The sequence below is a fragment of the Kogia breviceps genome, chromosome 5 (assembly GCF_026419965.1).
Source record: "Kogia breviceps isolate mKogBre1 chromosome 5, mKogBre1 haplotype 1, whole genome shotgun sequence".
NCBI lineage: Eukaryota > Metazoa > Chordata > Mammalia > Artiodactyla > Physeteridae > Kogia > Kogia breviceps.
Window position 1 is genome coordinate 145,803,607 of NC_081314.1, and position 15,226 is coordinate 145,818,832.

The following is a 15,226-nucleotide window of genomic DNA, read 5'->3' on the forward strand; positions in this document are numbered from 1 at the left end:
GTGCAGAACAGGAATCTTCTTGTTGGGAAAGGGCACCTTTAGGAAGGTACCTGAGCACCTGCCCGCCCTAGACAAGAGGGGGGGTTCTCCAGGCACGGAAGGGGAGAGGGGTGCAAGGAGGGAGAGGGAGGAACCAGGATAGACTGAGATGCTAAATTCCCCAGAACAGAGCAGAAGCCTCTGGAATATAACTCTCACTAGGTGGTGGGTGTGAGAGTCTTCCTTTTAACACAGACAAGTAGAGACAAGGACACACAAAATCTCCCCGCCTGGATAATTCCTAATGGCATTTTCTTAAAATAAAGCCATCTATGGGTAGAAGACCCAAAGAGCGCAGGCAGGTACACGATGAAAAGGGAGCCCTTGCACGGCCACTCCGTAACGTTGCCCTCATACCTTCTCTGTTCCTGAGATGACTGGGAGGGGCGGTGTCGGCCTGACTTCCTGCCCCAGCTCCCCCTGATGGCTGCCCGGGGACCCGGAGCCCCCAGCGCCCCGCCCTGGACTGTTTGAGTTTCCCAGGGCTGCTCTAACAAATGCCACACACTTAGCGGCTCCCAACAACAGAAACATAGTCTCTTGCCATCCTAGAGGCCAGAGTCCAAAATGAGTCTTTAGGGGCTAAAGTCAAGGTCACGGGGGAATGGCTCCTTCGGGGGTCCCCGGGGCAGCACCGTTCCTCACGTAGCCCAGCATCTGGGGCTTCCGTGTTCCCGGCTCGTGGCCGCACAGCCCAGGCTCTACCTCCCTGGCCCTACGCCGGCCCCCTCTCCGCAGTCAGGTCTCTCTCTGCCCCCCCTCACAAGGACACTTGGGATGGCGTTTAGGGCCACACAGATAGTCCAGGATCGTCTGCCGGTCTCAGATCTTACCTTAATCTCACCTGCAAAGTCCTCTTTGTTTCTCCGTACAAGGTCACATTCACAGGTTCCAGGGGTGAGGGCACGGCTGTCTTTGGAGGCCATCATTCAGCCGACCACAGGGAGCAGGCCTGAGTCCAGGGGGAGGGAGGGGATGGCTAGGGGCCCTTGACCCGGGCCAGTCGGTCACATCGAGGGGCACACTCAGTGCTGAGCCCCCTTCCCCTTAAGCGGCACCGTCTTGGACACGACCTACCACCTGTCCCACCTTGAGACCCTGTCGGGATTTTCCAGCGCTAGCATCCCTGGCTCCCGGCGCTCACCGGACGCTCCAGGCCTTGCTCGGCATTGGCGCCCCTGCCCCTGAGCCCAGGCCCGCGGCGTTTTCCCACCTCCGAGCACACGTCCCGCCCCTCCCCACCTCCGCTGCCCTCCAGCAGCCGGCCCTGCCTCAAGTTTTGCTCGGCTGCCGGGACGCTCCACTCGCCACCCCTGGACCCCGCCTTGCCAAGCACAGGCCCGCTCCAGCATCTTCCTGTCTCCTGCACGTGGCCACCCCTTCCTCCACGCACCCCGGGCGTCTTCACGGGGCCTGGGCTCCACCCGCGGTCTAACGCACGGTCCCGGCGGTGCGGACAGGAGGACCTGGAGGGGAGGAGGTGACAGAGACAAAGCGAAGAGGAGGGTGGGAGGGCAGCTTACAGGCCAGGAAGCCTCCTGCGAGGGTGTGGGTCTCAGCCCCGCCCACTGCATGCTTATGAACGAGACCAAACCTCGGCCCCCAGGACAGAAGCACAAGTGCCATCCCTGTGGTCACAGCACAGCCATGAGCTGGCGCCTGGGGACACCCGTGAGAGGCCCTCAGAGCCCGGAGCACGGGTCCCGGGGTAAACGGTCCGGCTCCCCTGCTCTATGGCTAGCAGCTGGCTGGTGGGCCGCGAGGTTTGGACTTCAGCCTGCTTCCCCAGGTGCAGAGCCCCTTTTTCTGAACCTGACCTGCACCTGTCAGCCAGCAGCCATGACCGATTCCCCAGAGGCGGAGGACAGCGTATCTGATGCTTTCAAGAGTGGAAGGGATTCTGAGTCCATGGGTCCTTGTGTTTGCACACCCAAACTACACACCCGTTCTCGGGACAGCACCGGAGCTTTTGCGTCCCAAAGGGGAGGCTCTGTCTGTTACCTTTTCTGTTTGTTGCCTCCTGAATGCCGAAGACAAAGATTCGCTCCGTGACCAAACTCCAGCCGGGCTCCTCTGAGCCCTCTTCTCCGCTGGGCCTCAGCCGTGGCCCGTGAGGACTTGAACAAACACTAACATTGCTTCCATCAGGTCAAGGCCATGTCCCCAGGATGGCCCGGCCCCCTTACACTTCCCGCTTGGGAAAACTTAAGGCTGTGTGTTCCAGCCGACACCCGAAGACAGGGCCCCGTCTCCCAGTGGCACACAGGGGCCGGTTCGCGCACCCAGCCGGCCTTCACGTGGACCAGCCCCCCTTTCCTGACTTCCATCAGTTTTCACTTCGTCTGCTCACTGGGTCCCTTCTCCCTCTGTACAAAGTAAAGCTGAGCCCAGCCCGGGCCGGGCCCTCTCCCTCACGGCAGCAGCATGTCACTGACGAAAGGCTGTCCTTCCCACTTTAACTAGTGTCCAGTTTGTTTACTCTGTCACAGGCTACAGGCAAGCCACCGCCGGGGAGGAGGAAGTGTGGCTTTCGGCGTCTGATTCTCTGTGTCTAGTGCAGCGCTTGTAATAGTGAAAGGAAAGCAGGGGCTGTGGAGGGAGGGGGAGGAAGGGAAACATCGTTCTTAGTGTCAAGGAGCTTAAAACCCACTGAGAACGTTACATATTAAAGCAATTAATTAGGGATTGAAAATGGCATGTAATGTAATGCCAACATTTCTGAGTCATCTTCCTAGTTCCTGGAACCAGAGCAGTCACCAGGACGTGCCACTAGGTCAGCCCCAGGCAGCTCTGTCCTGAGTTCGGTCAAGGCTTCAGCCCTTGGACCCGACTCCAGCGCCACTGGGAACCCCCTGCAGGGGGCCCAGCTACACCCACGCAGCTCATCTGCGCAGGCCTTCCAGAAGGTGCCCTGCAGGTGAGGGCTGGCCTCACCAGACGGACCCCGAGACAGGCGCTTTTGCATCTCACTTCGGTGTACTTAACACTATTGAACTGTACACTTTAAAATAAAGTAGTAACTTTTGTGTTATGTATATTTTATTACAATTTAAAAACTGTTTAATTCGAAAATACACATGCACCCCAATGTTCATAGCAGCACCATTTACAACTGCCAAGACATGGAAGCACCCTACGAACCCATAGACAGATGAATGGCTAAAGAAGACGTGATACACACACACACACACACACACACACACACACACACACACACACACACACACACTGGAATAATTTTATATATATATACACAGTGGAATACTACTCAGCCATAAAAAAGAATGAAATGTTGCCATTTGCACCAACATGGATGGATTGGAGAGCATTACGCTAAGTGAAATAAGACAGAGAAAGACAAATACTGCATGATATCACTTCTATGTGGAATCTAAAAAGTACAACAAACTGGTGAATATAACAAAAAAGAAGCAGACTCACAGATACAGAGAACAAACCAGTGGTCACCAGTGCAGGGGGAGGGAGAGGGACAAACTCGTGGGTGTAAGACAGGCTCAAGGATGTATCGTACAACATGGGCGAAAGAGCCAATATTTTGTAATAACTGTGAATGGAGTGTAACCTCTAAAATTGTATAAAAAATAAAAAATTTTAAAAATGGTTTATAATTCAACAGATGCAAAAACCCCTGCTCCCAGCAGGTCACCAACGTTAAAGGATTTGGGGTGTTCCCTAAACCCACTTTCTGGGCCATCACTGAGGCAGGGAAAGGAGAAGAATGAAATGCAAGAGGTAGAAATGTGTTTATTATCCCAGTTTCCAGGTAAGAAAGAAAGAGCAAAGGGAGACGGCCAGCCTCCTTGCAGGAGGAGTTTGCAGGGAGTGTGTCCACCGGATACCTCCGGGGGCGTCCAATCTTTCTCCTTGCGAGAGCCCCAGGGCAGCCCTTCACCTGCCTTGCGAGTCCTGGGTCCTCAAACTCAGGGCCGCGTCACGCAGGGCCAGGCTCTGTCCACCCATTTCCCCAACACGAGACACAGATAAGGAAACTGTGGCTGGAGGGGTTCCCAAGCCACCGGTCCCAAGTCACTTGTCCTGCTGAGGGACTTCCAGTGGACCACCAGCGTGCCGCCGCAGGCCAGAGACCCGTGCTGCTGCACCTCTGGATGCCGGGGTCCTGCTCGCCTCCGCTCTCACCTCTGCAGGGTCACTTGCCATCTTCAGTGACAATTTAACGGTCTCGCAGCCTGAATCCTGCTCCATCTGGAGTGGCAAACACTCTCTTGTTTGCTGAACCTATACCTAAACCGAGGATTTTAGACAGCAGGGCCCCGCCCCGCCCTGGACGTGAACTGATGCTATTTTCAGAAGCATGAATGTAAAGGAGTAGGGGCGGGGAGATTGCGGCCAGAGGACCGAGGGCCTTGTGACCAGTTCAGGGAAGGAGGACACTGTTCTGTCCGGGCAAAAGCAAGGGCACACCGGAAAATGAGGGTGATGGAAAGACCCTCTGTTGGACGCTTTGGAGGCAAACTCGCGCAGGCCCAAACGCGCGTCCACTTACTGAGCGCTGGCTCACTTACTAGGAACGGCAACTGTGAGCCAGGTGAGGCCAGGTGTGTGTCCCCGAAGGGCCCAGAGGGCAGGAGCAGAGCTGCCCAGTGCCAGCCGCTCACTGAGGGTCTGTGCACTCACCCGGTCCTCAGAAACGCAGCGGGGCTGAGGAGGGCCACTGCGTCGGTGGAGGGGTAGCACGGGGTCTCAGGGAGGCCAGGTGACGCTGCAGCGGAGCAGGGCTTACGTTACTAATCCTCGGGGCTCTCACCTGCCTCTGGCCGCATGCAGCTTCCGCGAGCCTTCCGTTATTGCATCCTGCCGGGTGCAGTGAATTCCCTCCACGCTTCCTCTCTGCCGACATGCTGGAGTGCCGGATGCTCACGCCCTGAGTGCCTGGGGCATTCCTGTCACTGGTGACTTAATCAGACCTCTGTGCTTTTCTTCAGGAACCGGATGGCGGGATTGTTAAAGCTGGCCGGAAAGGAAACTTTACTCAATGTGTGCGTCTAGGGAACCGGCGTCCCAGCATGAGTTTGGGGGAAATCTCCCTTGTGTTTTGAGATGAGGCATCAAGAAGCATCGCGGTGTGTTGTTAAGAGCATGGAGCCTGGAAGCAGAATGTCTGGGTTCAAATCCTGGCTGTGCTCTGGGCCCTGGGGCAACTTAATTAGCTCTGCGTGCCTCCGTTTTTCCATCTGTAAAATGGGGATAATCGAAGCCCCACACCTAAGGGCTGCCCTGAGGCTCAATCCACGATCGGGTTGACGTGTGTAATCAGCGGAGCGGAGCTCATCGACTGGGTCTCACGCCCCGGGAGCCTTCCGTGCTGCACCTGCACAGCCCTCTCCACACGCCTGGAGCAGAGGTGTTCAGAATCCTTGGGTTTCGGGAAGGTAATTCCCGAAAAGGTCCCCTCTCTACCTTCATCCATCGGCATGAACAAGTTTCTTCTCTGGCCTCTGCTTCATCTTCTGTACATGGAGCCACTGAAGCTCCCATCTCGGGGTGACTCGAGGGAGACTGACTGAGAGAACACACCCACAGAATCGAGTAGCCCAGGCCCAGGAAACCCTAATTTTTTATTTTTAAATTATTATTATCTTTTTTTCTGGCCACGCTGCACGCCTTGTGGGATTTTAGTTCCCTGAACGGGGATCCCACCCGGCCCCTCAGCAATGAAAGTGTTTCCTGTTTCCACTGGACCACAGGGGAATTCCCAACAGTAGCTTTTTAAAAACAGAGCTCGGGGCTTCCCTGGTGGCGCAGTGGTTAAGAATCCACCTGCCAATGCAGGGGACACGGGTTCGAGCCCTGGTCCGGGAAGATCCCACATGCCGCGGAGGAACTAAGCCCGTGCGCCACAACTACTGAAGCCTGCGTGCCTGGAGCCCGTGCTCCACAACAAGAGAAGCCACCGCAGTGAGAAGCCCGCGCACCGCAACGAAGACCCAACGCAGCCAAACATAAATACATAAATAAATTTATTAAAAACAAATAAAAATTAAAAAATAAAACAGAGCTCCTTTCCTGGCTCTCCAGGTTACCAGTTTGCAAAGGTATGTCGCGTCCTGCAGGGAGAATTTAAGGGAAACGCATTTGAGGGTGGGGCTGTTGGGCGCTAGCAGTTCACCCAGCCAGCCCCTCTCGCTACCTGCAGCTCACCTGCTGCATGATTTTTCACAGGAATTCTTGCTTGTTTAGAATTCCTCACCTGCAAAAAGATCAGAATGACCACCTCACCTGTCTAATCAGGGCAAAGTCTGAGGTCACGACACGCTGGAACACAACGGAAGTGTACCGGCGGTGCTCTAGACACTTGGAGACGGCCTGGGTCTCCGCCCTTCTTTTCCAGCTCTTCATCCCAGCACGCCGGCCCCTCCCCTGAGCTGCTGGAGGAGGGGTGCAGGCCTGGATTCCCGGCCTAGGGCTTCCTGTTGCTCTCTTGCAGGCAATTTCCCTTTCCTCTTCTGCCTTTTTGGGCGGGGCGAGGACCAGCTCTCTGAACCAGGCAGTTGGACCTCCCTGACGCCTTCCTTCGCTGCCCTTAGAACCCAGGGGCTGTCCTGCTAGGCCGTCTTAGCGGATGGCGGGCTAATAGCTGCTCTTGAACGTCAGGTATGTCACTCGACCTCCATTTCCTGCTGAGGGATGCTGATGCTGTCAGCAAAGCAGCTCACACCTGCTCCTCCACACTGCTCCTTCCTGGCCATCCCTGTCCCCGCTGCCCAGCCGGGCTGCCTTTGTGCTGAGAGCACGGCCTGCCCGGGAGAGAACCACAAAAATATGAACGCGGGCCGCTTGCAAAGAGCCAGGTCAGCACACTTGTGAGGTTAAGTCGGCCCCCAAGTGGCCAAGACGAAAGGCCGTGGAGATTCATAGAGATCTTGTCTTTGGGGTTTGACGTCGAAGCCTCCTGTCCCCAGGGAAACTGTCTTTAGAGGCATGGGAGGAGCCTACCACAAGTCAGAGCGCACGCACCTCCATGTTTTCTGCTGCAGATCATCCGAGAGGAGTCTGTGTCTCTGCAGCACGAAATCAAGCGCCCCCCCATCTCCCCCATCCCCCGCCCCCAGCCATGGGCCTTGCCTGGAGAGCCACCCACTTCATCCTTGGTACTTCCAGAAAAGATGGTCTGTCTTCCCACCTCTTCCCCAGAAGGTCAGTGGTTCTAATGCCCGCCTTCTTAGGTACGTCTTCCATTCGCCCGTTCTCTGCACAGTAGAAGACCCTGTGGTATGCCATCCCCGGTCAAGTCCTGGCCATGTGGCACAGTAACAGCAAGCTTGAGTGAGCAATTCGGTCTCACCGAGAGCCTCAGTGCCTTCATCTGTCAAACAGGGACAAAGCCTCCTGGTAGGTTATTATGGGGGCCACCTGAGAGGGTGGAGTTGATGCATTGGTCACCTCGGTAGAGCTGGGCTGCTGCAGAGGGTTGGCTCCAACGCCCTGAGGACACCGCAGAGAACAGGACCCGTCATCTCGCCGCCTTTGCTCAAGCAGGTGTGGGGACCAGTCAGGCAGGTCCCGGGGAGCTGGCCATGTTTGCCTTGGATCATGGGGCCGGTCTGCAGCCCTGCTGGCACCACACCCCATGTGTCAGCCTCCAGGGAGCACGCGGGTCTTTTCCACTGTGTTTCCTGCTCTTTCATCTACCAAGTTTGGAGCAGAGCTGGTGCCCAGAGCACATGTCCCCGAGAACCTGCCCTGCAGGAAGGCTGCCCCACCCCCAGGTGCCCAGGGTCTCGTGCCAGCCCGGCGCTAACTCTGTGCTGGGTGCTCACCCATCCCACCGCCGTCTCAATGTCCTTCGCGTGCTGACTCATCTTTTCCTCGCATTTCCCTATGGGGTCTGCATAGTCTGAGCAAATATCTACTGAGTGCCTGCTCTCTGCAAAGTGCAAAGACCCATCCGCAAGCAAAGCATCTCAACTTCCCTGCCCGGGTGAGCCTTCCATCCTAGCTGGGGAGACAGACCACACAGAAGACAGGAGACACACATTACAGAATGTGCTAGAAGGAGCAAAGCACGGCCGTGTTGAGCAGAGACTTGACAGATTAGACAATAAGCCACGGGCATTGTTATCCCCACCTGACAGATGAGGAGACCGAGGTACAGAGGGTCTTGGTCAAGGTCACGCAGTTTGTCCTTGAACCCAAGTCCTCTGACCTCAGAGCCTGTTCTCTAAACGAAGCATCACAGACTTTTCCCTAAAAAGGCCCGGGAGTAAATATTTTAGGCTTCGCCGGCCACATACGGACTCTGACACCCCTTCTTCGTTTTCTTACAACCCTTAAAAAACGTGGAAACTATTCTGGCTCGCGGGCAGCACAAAGACAGGTGCAAGGAGTGGCTTTTCAATCCTTGCTCTAAGCCATGAGCCTTCCCAACTTTCCTAATTAAGTTAAAACTCCTCAAAACCCAGCATGACACGAGGTGGGTGGCATTACTCCCATTTTAGAGACGAGGAAATTGAGGCTCAGGAAAGTGAAGTAACTTGGCTGTGATTACAGAGCCAGAATTCCAGCCCCGGTCTGTCTGGGTTGGAAGATCCAAGCACTTTCTCCATATTCTGCTCCAAGCGTCTTGCTTTTGATACCGCGTTTTTAAATCCCTGCTTTAAAATGCAACATTGGGATAAATTAGAAGGTTGGGATTAACATATGCACCCTACTATGTATAAGATAGATAACCGACAAGGACCTACTGTGTAGCACAGGGAACTATACTCAATACTTTGTAATAACGTATAAGGGAAGAGAATCTGAAGAAGAATAGATACGCGTGTGTACAAGTGAATTGCTGTGCTGTACACCTGAAATTAACACGATATTGTAAATCAACTATACTTCAATAAAAAAATTAATTACATTAAATGCAACATTCACGATTCCTCAAAAAATTAAACATAGAATTACCATACGGCCCAGCAACTCTACTTCGGGTATATACTCAAGAGACTTGAAAGCAGGGACTCAGGTATTTACACACCCTATGTTCATAGCATTACCCACAGTAGCCAAGAGTGGAGGCCCCTCGAGTGTCCGTGGATGGCTGAACGGACAAGCAGAGCGGGGTCCACCCACACGATGCAGTAGTGGCCAGTCTTAAAAAGGAAGGACGTGCTGACACCTGCTACAACGTGGATAAACCCTGAGGACATGGTGCTCAGTGAAAGAAGCCAGTCGTGAAAGATCAAACACTGCATGATTCCACTTACGTGAGGCCCTGGGGGAGTCCAATTCATAGAGACAGAAAGTAGGACGATGGGGGCCAGGGGCTGGGGGGGCAGATGGGAGTGAGTGTTTCACGCGGGCAGAGTTTCAGGCTGGAAAGATAAAAATGTTCTGGAGACAGACGGTGGTGACGGCTGCAGAAGAACGTGAACAGATATAATGTGACTCACCTGTACACTTAAAAATGGTTGAAATGGTACATTGATGTTTTGTGTATTTCACCACAGTTAAACAAACAAAGCATCCTTGGGAGGGACAGTTCACCAAACACTGAGTCTCCCTCCCCCGCAAGTGGATGTCTATCCACGTGTCACCAACTTGTCTCGGGGAGCCGAGACACCCGGAGACAGAGACCCACGGGGGAGGCAGGCGATGGAGCTGAAGACTCATCTCTCCCAGCAGCGAGCGGATGGCCCAGCGCCGGGCGTGGGAGGCGGACGCGGGCACATCAGGCCCCCGGAGTGACCCGGCCGCCCCCAAGGCCCAGCCCAGGCCTCCAGTTCTGAGCTCTAAGCTCTTTCCAGCGCCCCGACCCCATGGCCGCCGCCCCTCATACGGGGGAGCTGTGGCCCCGCCCACCGCCGGCTCCCAGCTGGGCTTCCCGGGAGGACTGGGCAGAGCCCGGCTGGCGGTGCCGGCCTGCCTGTCTTCCTTGTCCCAGGGAAGCACCACTGTCACAGCCCGGGGAGGAGCGGCTGGCCCCACAACAGCCCCTGCGGGAGGTGAGTCATGGCGGGTGTGCCCGGCAGCTCCCGGACTGACCCCGAACGCACACAGCGGCACCCTGGGCGGCCGCCACCTGCCGGAAACTGCGTTTAATTGATCATTATAGTCCCCGGTTATTGAGCTCCTCTTAGAGGCCACGCACTAAGCCTGAATACGTGGCTTGTGTGTTTCGTTTAACTCCCACAGTCGCCCAAGGAGGAAAGCACCACCGTCCCCGCCTTGCAGGTGAGGAAGCTGAGGTTTGGAAAGGTCGGGGGCCCCTGCCCAGCATCCGTCGGTCAGTTGCGAAGCCCACTGCGTGGGGCCCTCTCAGTCTCCAGCACCCTGGCTTGACCTCTGACCTCTGAGGGTGCAGTGGACTTCGGAAGGAGACAGAAGTTGTTCAGAGTTGAGGGGGGCTGGGCACGGGTGCTGGAGCATAAGCAGGAAGAAGGCGTGGGGAAACAGAAGGACGTTCTCAAGAAGTTTGGTGACAAGGGAAGAGGGACAGTGACAGGGATGTAGCTTCTCGGGTCAGCATGTGGAAGAAAGGGTTTTCCAGGGTGGGGAAGTCTTGAGCAGCCGTTGAGGGTGAAGCCCGCCAGGAGGGTGTTGAATTGTGTCCCCCTAACAGATATGTCCACCCCCTACCGCCCAGTACCCGTGAATATGACCTTCTTTAGAAGTAGGGTCTTTGCAGATGTAATCAAGTTAAGATGAGGTCATGCTAGGGTGGGATGGGCCCTAAACCCGACATGACTGGTGTCCTTAGAAGGAAAAAGAAATGTGGACACAGACACACACGGAGGGAGGACAAGGTGATGAGACATCAAGAGACAAAGGCCCCGCGAAGATGGAGGCAGAGACTGCAGTAAACCATCTACGCGCCAAGGAGCGCCAAGGAGCGCCAGCTGCCGCCAGAAGGTAGGAGACAGGCTTGGAAGGGGCCGCCCCGGAGACTTCAGATGAAACCAGCCGGGCCCACACCTTGATCTTGGACTCCTGGCCTCCAGAACTGTGGGAAAATAAATGTCTGTTGTTTAAACCACCCAATTTGTATAATTTGTTATGACAGCCACAGGAAACTAATACACAAGTTAAACAGACCGACTCCGATTTCTCGGAATTGGAAACAAAATCAGATGTGACCTTGTGGTGTGAGTAGAGGGTTGAGCGCAGGCTCCCTTCCCTGCCACGCTCTCCCCTGGGGCACCGGGGGCCTCAAGAATCCTGGGGTGGGTGGGGGGGAGCTGGCTGCAGGAGACTCTCCCATCCATCACCGGAGGAGGCATGTCAGAGTGTCAGGACAGGACAGGAAACCACTGTCTGGCAGGAGAAGCTCCCAGGCTCCGTTAATGCTTAAACACCAGCATTTGGGCTCCACTGGGAGAGAAAACAGAAGGTTCTGAAGACGACAGCAGGGAAAAGGACAACACGATAGCATTGGGTGGACAGTTTCCATTTTCCCCACTGTCTCTGTTGCCAGTCTAACATGTTGGAACCCCTCGTTTGTTACTGGGTGGCTGCCTGCGCAGCAATAAATCCGCCTGTACCAACCCATAAATCTGCCAAAGGCAGGAGTTGATTCTTAGTCACGTTAAGCCTGTGCTCAGACTTTAGCCGGCTCTGAGGCAAGGTCCATTGGAGCCACTGGACAACAACATAAAGGAGAGTCTCAGGCAACCTAGCATGCCTGCCCTGAGGTCCACACAGCTGGGTTTGGGTTTCTAAAACCAGCTCAGAGGGAGTGTCCAGATTTTCTCCTGGGAGGAGAGTTTGTCGTTTTTATTAAGATTATCGTTTCTTCCTTTTTAATTAATTTTTATAACATTGCTTTAAAAGTCAGCGTTGCAAGGTTTGGGTTTGTCACCACACCCCTTCCCACCTCCCATTCCCTTCCCCTTGAGTTACTTACTTTCAAGTCTCTTAACTGTTTTATTTTTTAATCTATACCTCCACATTTTAAACTAACGTGATTACCGTATTATTTCTTGTTTTCTTCCATTTTAGCGCACTTACACAACCACCTGCCACATGTTCTCAGCCTCTTCCATCCTACCCACCATCTTCATAATTTACTTATATCGTAATCTTTGGCCAAACCAATGTTTAGGGGTGGCATTATTATGACTCCATAAATGTCACAACTCAGCCACTTATGGCACTAAGATTACTTTTTCTTTTCTTGTGCAACATTTTGTTTTTCCTGGAGTTAACTATTACCTCAACTTTTTAAGATACTACGGACCTCTTATTCCCCAACTTTATCTGACAAACCTGAAAACCTCCTCTCAACGAAATCACACACATCAGGTAATCATTCACATTTTGTTCTTGTTTTGTTGTTGTTTGTTTTTCCAGTGGAGACATCCTTTCTGGAGCTCTCGTCTTCCCGTTTGTATCTGGACCGTTGACCCCTTGGCTTGTGGCACAGCTCTCCTCCTGAGAGTTCCCTTCAACTTCAGTGAGAATCTCTCTGTATTTTTCTGTGCTACATACAGTGTGTCCCGTGTCCCACGTCTTTCTCTCTTTCTGGGTTTACTTTCTTGCTCAAATGAAGCACGTCCTCCAATAGCTTCCTGAGAAAGAATGCATGTGAGGTACAATTTATCAATCTTAAAAATCTTACATATTTTTAAACATCTTTATTCCACCCTTTGATTGACAGTTTGTATAAAGAATTCCAGATAAAACTTTTTTTTTTAGAATTTTGAAGGCATTGCTTCATTATTTTCTGCTAATATTATTATTGAGAAATTCTGATGCTTTGAATTTATCCCATTGTTTTTCCTCTATAAATATTAAGGATTTTAAAAATCCCCAGTGTTTTCAAATTTCAAGATGATGTACCTTGTTTCATGTTTTGTTGGGAAACTTGGTTCGCTCTTTCAATCAGGAAAGTTATGTCGTGCAGTTCCAGCAAATTTTTTGGTATTGTTTCTTTGGTAACTTTTTCTTCTTTCTGCTCTTCCTTGAGTCACCAAGCCCGGAGCCTGTCTGGTTTAATTTCTCTGCAGTGTATACATCCTAAGCTCTCTTCAGTGGAGGCGGGACAGCTGTCTGTCTCGTTGGCATGGGGGAGGAAACCTTAGGGTCTACGTGTTTCTTATGACATACGTTCTGTGTTTCAGTTCTACCGTGTTCAGCCAGCCCCTCACTCCAACCTTGGTGCCTCCAATTCTTCAGCCATTCTGGAGTTTTGCACGCCAGTTGCTTGTGTAGGTTGGTGATCATTTTGGCAGGTAGTCTTGCTTCACCTCTCACTGGTCTGCAGTGCCAGTGCGTCACTTACAGATAACATTTGGCTGCGTGTAGCGGAACCCCCATTCAATGGCTCAACCGAACAGCATTTTAATGTTCTTACCCAAACATCCAGGGCTGGGACAGCAGCCTGTGATGTTATCACTGTCCTGGTTTCCTTCTGTGTTTCTGCTCTGCCATCCTCATCATCTGGCTTTTCATCCTCACGGTCACAAGATAGCCACTCCACTCCCGCCTCAGGTCCACATTCCAAGGAGACAGGAGGCGGGAAAATAAAGAAAACATGGTGGAGAAGGAGAGGCTCCGATGTAGGAATGCTATTTTCCCAGGATCTCCAGCAGACTTCCACTTACACAGGACCACATGGACACCCTTAGGGACAGGGGCTCTGGGAAACAAGGCAATTGGAAGCATGATGGCCCCAGCCAAAACTGGGGTTCTCTCAGCAAAGAGAAGGGAGAAAAGATACTGGGGCGGCCACTGGCATTGTCTGTGCATCGAAATTTTCATGGACATCTCTGCCTGCTGTTTTTTCCTCTTCTACTCCCTTTGTTCTTGTGAGGTGGCTTCTTACTGTTGCCGCGCTGGTGTTCTGGAGGATTTTGTAAAGGACCTGATAAATGTGTATCTTCAATCTACCATGTTTAACCTGAAGTCCCTTGAAGAGCTCCCAGAAAAGATCAAGGGCCATTGAGCTAACGTTTTTCCTTATAAATGGGGGTACTTTATATTTTGAGTTGAGGAGAAAGAGAAATCTTCCTCAGTTGCTTTGGGGTTTCTTCTTCTTCTCTGTACATTGCAAGGAAGAGAGCCGCCTGCAGAGCGGAGTGGGAGTTCTCACCCCAGCAGCACTGCTACTGAGCAACGTCAGGCAGGTCACAGGACCTCCCTGGGGATGACTTTCTTCTTCATCTTTAAAATGAAGAGATTGGGTCAGAAGAGCATTTCCCATCAAATGCTCCAGCAGGGAAGAAAAGAAAAAAAAGGTATTGCTGAAAAAGATGAATGGATACTGAGGAATCCCAGAGGCCCACATAAAGATGCTCGGTCATTAGAGGAATGCGAATTAAACCACCATGAGACACTACTACAGTCCACTAGGATGGGTAGAATAACAATAACAACAATGATAATACACAATACCAAGCGCTGGTGAGGTTGCAGAGCAAATGAAGTTTGCATAAATCACTGATAAGAATGCATAATAGTATAGCCACTTGGGAAAACAGTTCGGCAATTTCTTATGAAGTTAAACATAGACTCACCAAATGACCCAGCAATTCTAATTTTAGATCCCCAAGAAATAAAAACTAATGTTTACACCAAAACTTGTATACAAATGTTTATGGCAGCTCTACTCACAGTCACCCCAAGCTGGAGACCACCCAAAGGTCCATCAGCTGGTAGATAAACAAATTAGGGTAACACCAACAGTGGACGTTATTCAGCAATGACAAGGGAGAATCTACAGACATATACGTGCAACAACACATGGATGCAGTGCAAATGTGCTGCACGAAAGAGCCACACACAGCAGCCACATCGTGGAAGATTCCACTGAGATGACGTTCTGGAAATTCACTCAGCAGAGGTTGGAACCAATCACTGGTTGCCAGGGGCTGGGGCAGAAGCAGGAGATTGACTGTAAAGGGGTGGGGGGCACTCTGGGGTGGTAGATACGTTCTATTCTGGATCGTAGTGGTGGTGACGTAATGGTGTGATTAGTCATAACTCGTAGAACTGAGTTTTACTCTATGCCAGCTGTATCCCAATAAACCTGACTTTTAAAAATAAGCTGAAGTCAAACACACTTGGGGAAATGCTACGGCCGTACCCCTGTTTATTGAGTCCCTGAGGAGGTGAGAAGTCAAGGCCTTGAGCAGTCCCGCAGGGCACTTAACCGAGAGGACTCAGCCTCCAAACCTTTTCCCAAGTGACATGCTTGACAAACGTCAAGACAGATGATCTC